Source organism: Pteropus alecto, unplaced genomic scaffold, assembly GCF_000325575.1.
Source record: "Pteropus alecto unplaced genomic scaffold, ASM32557v1 scaffold52, whole genome shotgun sequence".
NCBI lineage: Eukaryota > Metazoa > Chordata > Mammalia > Chiroptera > Pteropodidae > Pteropus > Pteropus alecto.
Genome location: NW_006433941.1, coordinates 1511658 through 1517938, shown reverse-complemented (window position 1 = coordinate 1517938; position 6281 = coordinate 1511658). Strand labels below are relative to the sequence as shown.

The window sequence follows — 6281 nt, the reverse complement described above, 5'->3', positions numbered from 1 at the left end:
GAGAAGAAGAAGCAAAGATTTTGGCTGACCAAATGAAAGAATGGAGTTGCTATCAACCAAGTTGTAGAACGCTCTGACTAGAGAAGATTTGGAGAGAAGATCAGGAGCCTAATTGGGGCGTGTCGAGTTTGCAATATCTTTTAGGCATCTAAATGCAAATGCTGAAGAGGTAATTGGGTAAACAAGTCTGAAGTTAGCTAGAAAAGTATAAGCTAAAGAGACATATTTGGGAGTTACCAGCACATAGATGGTATTTACAGCCGTGGGACTACATGAGATCACAAAAGGGAGGAGTAGAGATAGAAAGGAGAAGAGGATAAAGACTGAGCCTTGGAGCCCTCCCACATTTAGAGACTGAGGGAGAAGAGGAATTACCAGTAAAACTGGCTGTCAGGGAGTAACCAGTGAAGTAGGGGAAAACCCAGGAGCATGGTGTATGACAAACCAAAAGGAGAAAGTGAATTGAGAAGGAAAGCACACAGCTGGGTCAAATGCTGTTGAGAGCTCAAGGTGAGGGTAGAGAATTGTCCACTGCGTATAGCAGAGTGGAGGTCATGGGTGACCCTGACAAGAGCAGCTACGGCAAAGTGGTGAGAGTGGAAGCCTGGTTGGTGAGGGTTAGAGCATGGGAGAAGGGTAATAGTTGAAAACAGCAAGTATAGATAGATGACTGTCACAAATTTTGCTGCAAAGGGAATAAAAAATGGGTGGCGGCCAGCAGAGGAAGTGAAGTCAAGGGTTTTTTGTTTATTTGCTTTCTTTTTAAATGGGGCACATAGCAATTTTGTATGTTTGTAAAAAATATTAAGTTTCGTATTCAGGGAATAAGAAATTAGTGTTATAGGTAAGAGAGGAGCTTTCTGGAGCAATATCTTTGAGTAGATGAAAGTGGATTAGAGACACACATAAGGGGTCTGGCTTTAGGTGGGAGCAGGGACAGCTCACTGTGGTAATAGGAGAGCAGACTGCTGGGAACAGAAGCCGGAAGGTAGGGGAATGTGTCAGAAGTCTAAAAATTTTGTTTTGATTTCTTCCACTTCTCAAAGAAGTAGAGAGCAGGGGCATCTTCCTAGAGAGAGGACAGGGGAGGACGTATGGGGCTTGAAGACAAAGGAGAATGTGGGGGAAATGCAGCTAAGGGAGTGTGGGGACCTGGAACCATTGAAGCCACACTCAAGTCCTTGATCATGAGTTGCAGTTAGAGTGGTACCTGTGGCTGAGTGCTTTTCTTCAGCCATCTACAGCTGGTCAGGTGCAAGTGTGAGTAGGCAGAAAGTCAGCTCTCACCAAGGTTTAGGTTTTTGCCAAGAAAGCATGAGAAGAGAAAAGGGCGGGGAGCCAGGAAACAGGCTCAGGCATGACTGCAGGCAATGGTTAAGCTGGGGTGTAAACCAGGTAAGGATGAAGCACGTGCCCTTAATTTGAAACAGGGAGGCCCGACCTGTCCCTAGCACCCTCCCACTGTGTGGAGTCTTCTCAGATTTGAAGTGAGTCTTTCCCAGCTTCCCAGCTCAACATACCACCAAGTCTCCATTCTCAGCTCATCGGAACCCTCCTACTGAAGCTGTATGGACTGTTCTGCCCAAGCAGCAGATCGTCTCTGGGAAGCACGTCCACGCACAAGTCCCGACCGTGATGGTGGACACTTTAGCCACTGGAACGAGGTGGAGTTGTCAGAGCCTTTGAAGTGACGCAGATGTTCCAACTTATTAGAATGACTGACCCATCTAAAATGTAAGCTGGGAAGAAGACAAAGTGAACACGGGGTAAGGAAAGCGACAGGGCTGTGGGAGAGGTGGAAAAACAGGAAGAGGCCATGGCGGCAAGGGGCAGTGGGAGACCCAGAGAGGCCTGGGCTGGCTTGGGACCCTCCACAGACTGGGCTGGAGCCTTGGCCTCCTGCTGTCCTCTTCAGTGTTAAGAGTCTGTCACTAATCACACGTGTCTCAAAGTGGCCTTCGTCTTGGAGCAGACTCAGGGACCAGATGGCACCATCACTGCAAATGAGTGCATGGATGGAGCCTCTTCCCTCCTGGTTGCTGGCCCTCCACCTCTCGCACAGGTGCAGCCAGCCTGAGAACTCAACCCCGACACCTTCTTACCTCTCCCAAAACCCAGTTAATCACAGATTAGAATTGGCTAGTTCTTTCTTTCTCAAGCTGTCCCAGCCCTCAGTTTGTTATAGCTGTCTGCTGGAATGCCAGTTGCACAAATACATATGTTAGGGCCTTTGATCTCTGAGCACAATGACATAGATTTATAAAATGTTTGCCTCTTTCTGCCTCTTTGAAAGGCTGATTTATAGGATGCAGCCTTTGCCTCCCCTCCTTTCTTGAAATATGAAGTGTTTGTGAATGACCAAGGTAATATTTAATATCCTGCCAACGAGCCTTTTGCACTTGCTAACAAATGAACTACATCCCCGCCAAATGGTCCACATCTGTTTGAGCTCCTCTTTTTGACTAAACAAATTAGCATTAAAATACAGACAATGCCAAGTGTCCATCTCTAGATGAGGAAGCAGGGACAATTCTGAAGAAGAAGACCACTTCCTCGGGGGTGGGAGCACTGCTTGTGGCAGATGAGTTCCTCTTTCCGGGTGTCTGGGGATGAGTAGGCTGGTGGCCCAGGAGCACCAAGACCCCTGGCAGGCAGGAGGATACTTAGCCCTCCACTTCCTGCAGAAACTCAGGGTTGGGAGTGACTGTGAACAATGGACTTGACTGGCTTGTTTCTGGCTCTTCAATCCAGAAGAAAGTGGAAGTGTCTTCCATGAAACATTTTATTTTGCAAAGAAGACTGCTAAAGTTTAAAGGTGCTGGTTCAAGGGCTCTTGATGGGGACTTGCTTTAGCTCTGGGGGTAGATCTGCCTTCTCTATAGAGGTGCTGGCTTGGGAAATCCCAGGAGGTATGGCTGATTCAGTGTAAAGAGCAGGTAGTGAAAAGCCCTGGGTTTGCATCTTGTTAATGGCCTTTTAATAAACTGCCCTTAATCTAGGCCTGCATATAAATGTGGTATTTCTTTACAATGAGTTGGGGACCACAGGTGTAATATGGTAAGAACAACTCTGCCAGGGGCAAAATCTCTGGCTTGCCGTCTGGGTTGTGGGTGGGAGGGTCTGTGGGTCTACATAGCAGTTGGTCTTTGCCTTTGTTGGGACCCTTCCCCAAGGCCTGGGGGTTCTCTCCAGGGGCTCCAGCTGTGGGCCCACTTCTTCAGAGCCCTCACACCAAAGCCTCTCTGAGGACCAAACTAGAAGGTATTTCCTCTTTCTCTACCCACTCCCTATCACGTTCCCCAACCCTTCGTCATGGGAAGGGATGACTGCCTCTTGTACAGGGGCTCTGATCGATTTGAATCCGGAATGGGTGCAAACTCTAAGTCAGGACATGTACGGCCAGCATCTCAACTCCAAGACTTTTTTTCTTACTAGGTTGGAATAAGAAGTTGTCTCCTGGCCACCCAATTCCCCACCCCAGAGGCAACCACAATTGCCAGGATTTTTTTCTTTTTTTTTTACATTTTCTTCTAGAAATATTTTAAGCGTAAGGACGAGGATGATTGAGTGTTTTGTTCACTGCTGCATCCCAGCACCTGGCACATCACCTGGCATGAGGTAGTCAATAAATATTTGTAAATAAAAAAATGAGTAATTGTTTAGGAGGCGTCCACATCATAAGGGGAGTGAGCTTGCCAAGAATGGTGCCAACCAGTGGAGAGAACGACCTGCCTCCTGGACTGAACTATACCTGAAGCCATACTTCCCAACTTTTCAACTACATGAACCAATACATTTCTTCTCTTGTTTAAGCCTGTGTCAGCTGAGTTTTCTGTCACTTGCAATGATCAGTCCAAACTGATATAGGAGGGTTGGTTAATGGTTAAGTAATGAGGATACACTGTGCTATGAGATTAGCTGTGAATTTTTCTCCAATCCTCTTATTCCAACCTAGTTAGAAAGAAAGTCTTGGAATTGAGATGCTGGCCCTATGTGGCCAATGAAGCTTTTTCTCCAGTGCCAGGCAGTGGGGATACTCCAGGTAGAGGCTTGAGTTGTCAATGGTCTGTATGTTTTGGCAGAGACAGAATTATGTGTACATGAATAGGTAGGAGCAGACTGAGGCAGCATGGGTCTTCAACAGAAAGTGAGACCAGCAGCCAAGCCATCAGTGACCACAGGCAAAGGAACAAAAAGGGGACATGACCAATGGAAGAGGACTCACTTCAGTGAACGGCACCACCTTGTCTCCCAACCCCGGACCCTGGAATATCCCAGGATCTCCTTTCTATCAATCACCCTCACCAGGTCCATGGATTTCCCTTTGCTCCTCTTCTCTTCCCCTCCCTCATCTGCCTAGATTCAGATCCGCTATCATTTAGCCATTTCCAGTTCTCTCAATCTACCTTCCACTCTATGGCCCGAATTTTCTTTCTAAAACACAAACCTAGTCATGCTACCTTCTTGTTTTATTCTTCAGTGCTCCCCATTGCCCTAAATTCAGGCTACTTACTTAGGCACATATGAAGTCAGCCGTGTCTGGTCCCTCGGCTTCTCTCTTCAAGCTCATCCTCCGTCTTTCCCTTGCTCCCACACTCAAGCCATGCAGAACTGTTTACGCTCTCCACACACTCCATGCAACTTCGCACAGAAACTTTGCCTACCTTGGTCTCTGTCTAGAATGCCTTCTCCTCTCTCTTCCCTTCCCATCATATTTGGCCTGATGACCAATGATCCATACTGAATTCTTTCCTTTGAACACAGAAACACAGTTAAGGTGATGCATAGACACTAGACTGTCCTGTAAAGAAAAGAGAGTGTGAGTGGGGCATGGGAGAGGTATGGGCTGGGTTGAATATTCATTATGGCTCAGATCCCCTTAGTAGATAGTGAGGGCCTACAGCTAGACTAGCCCTGCAACAGGCATGCAGCCCTGAAGAGAGGACCTGGAGTCAACTCAAGAGACCCAAGAACCAGGACTATGGAGAAGCAGATGTTGAGAAGGTACCTGGCAAGGTGACCAAAGACAACCCTCAGGCACGCAGTGGGGCTGGAGAGAGTGAAGACACGAGCCACGGTCCCTGGGTAAGAGACTGGAGTGCTTCTTCTACCCTTAGGAACTCCTTCATTGCTGCACTTTTTATCTGAAAAATCTCAGAGAGTTAATTCCTAGGGGTCAGGGACACATCTTGGTTCATCTCTATCTCTGGTATAATTATTTGCTCAGCAGTTAATAGAATAAATGGCTGTTGAGTTAACCCACACCACAGAGAAGAAAGTGCCTTACCTCTCACTGACACTTTATTTTGGTTTTGTGCTGTCTGTTTGTTGAAGCTGGGAGGGGGTAAGACCTTAATTGTGTAGGTTTTGCTGATGTTCTCCCTGACTGTTTGTCTTTGTCACCTTGCTCGCCTTAGATGTTGGGGTGGGGAGGGGTTACTCAACCAAATACTTTGCTTTGCCTCCTCTGAAGTTTCCTGTGTCATCCTTTCCTTCCATTCCTCCTCCAGACAGTCTCCAGCTCTTACTTACTTTGCTTTAGTGAGAGGAGCCATTAGCCAAGAGCAGTTTCAGGGCATGTCCCAGCCTGCAGCGCCTCCTGGCTACTGTTTGGGGAGGACAGACTGGCTTTACCAAGACTCTAGTACTCCATCTTCACCCACCCAATGTGGTCAACCTACCTTCTTGAATTTCTCCTAACTTGGGGCCACCAATCTCTTGGCTTCCACTTCCTAAGCAGTTCCCAACATTATAAACCAGGTTGGGGATTCATTAATTTAAGTTGACTGTGATGCAGGCTAGCTCTTAAACTCCAGAGGTAACAGCTGAGCTCCATGTGCTGGGAATGAGTCCAAACAATGACTATAGTGGAAGAGGATTAGGGAAAAAGATGGAGGGGTCGGGCGGTTTTTGAGAGAAGAGAGAGAGAGAGATGATGGTGAGGAAGCCGGCTTGACTAAGTACTCTTAACTGCTAGGTAGTTGAGCCAAGATAGCCCTGAAGATAGAGAAAATTTACCGCCATTTGGGAAACAAAACCTGAGTAAAATTAAAAAGACATGATAGTAACTAATCTTGTTGCAATGCTGACCATTTTCTTCACAAAATAGGTTGAGTGCTGTATCCACCTTGGATTCAGTCACATGGGTGTGCACCAATCGCCCTCACCCTCAAGTGCTGGTCTGTGAGTCCAGCAGAGATAACTATTCCAATTCCTGTCACCTTCACCTCCGGCCAGTCCCCTAAAGCCACTCATTCATTTGTTCCATGACTGATGGAACA

General features: G+C 47.1%; 1 long non-coding RNA gene across 2 annotated transcripts in view; it reads right to left on the bottom strand.

The window, feature by feature from the left end:
- LOC112477039 overlaps nt 1–5884 on the bottom strand; it is a 17580-nt gene extending 11696 nt beyond the window's left edge. Inside the window, exons 1-4 of one of the 2 annotated variants that reach the window (XR_003045302.1) lie at nt 5682–5884; nt 5009–5144; nt 4665–4752; nt 1521–1739 (exon numbers count right to left, since the gene is read on the bottom strand). This is a non-coding gene — a long non-coding RNA (uncharacterized LOC112477039). Of the gene's footprint in view, nt 1–1520; nt 1740–4664; nt 4753–5008 lie in introns of both variants that reach the window. The other variant, XR_003045301.1, reaches the window with a different exon arrangement.
- Nucleotides 5885–6281: the final 397 nt, after the last annotated feature.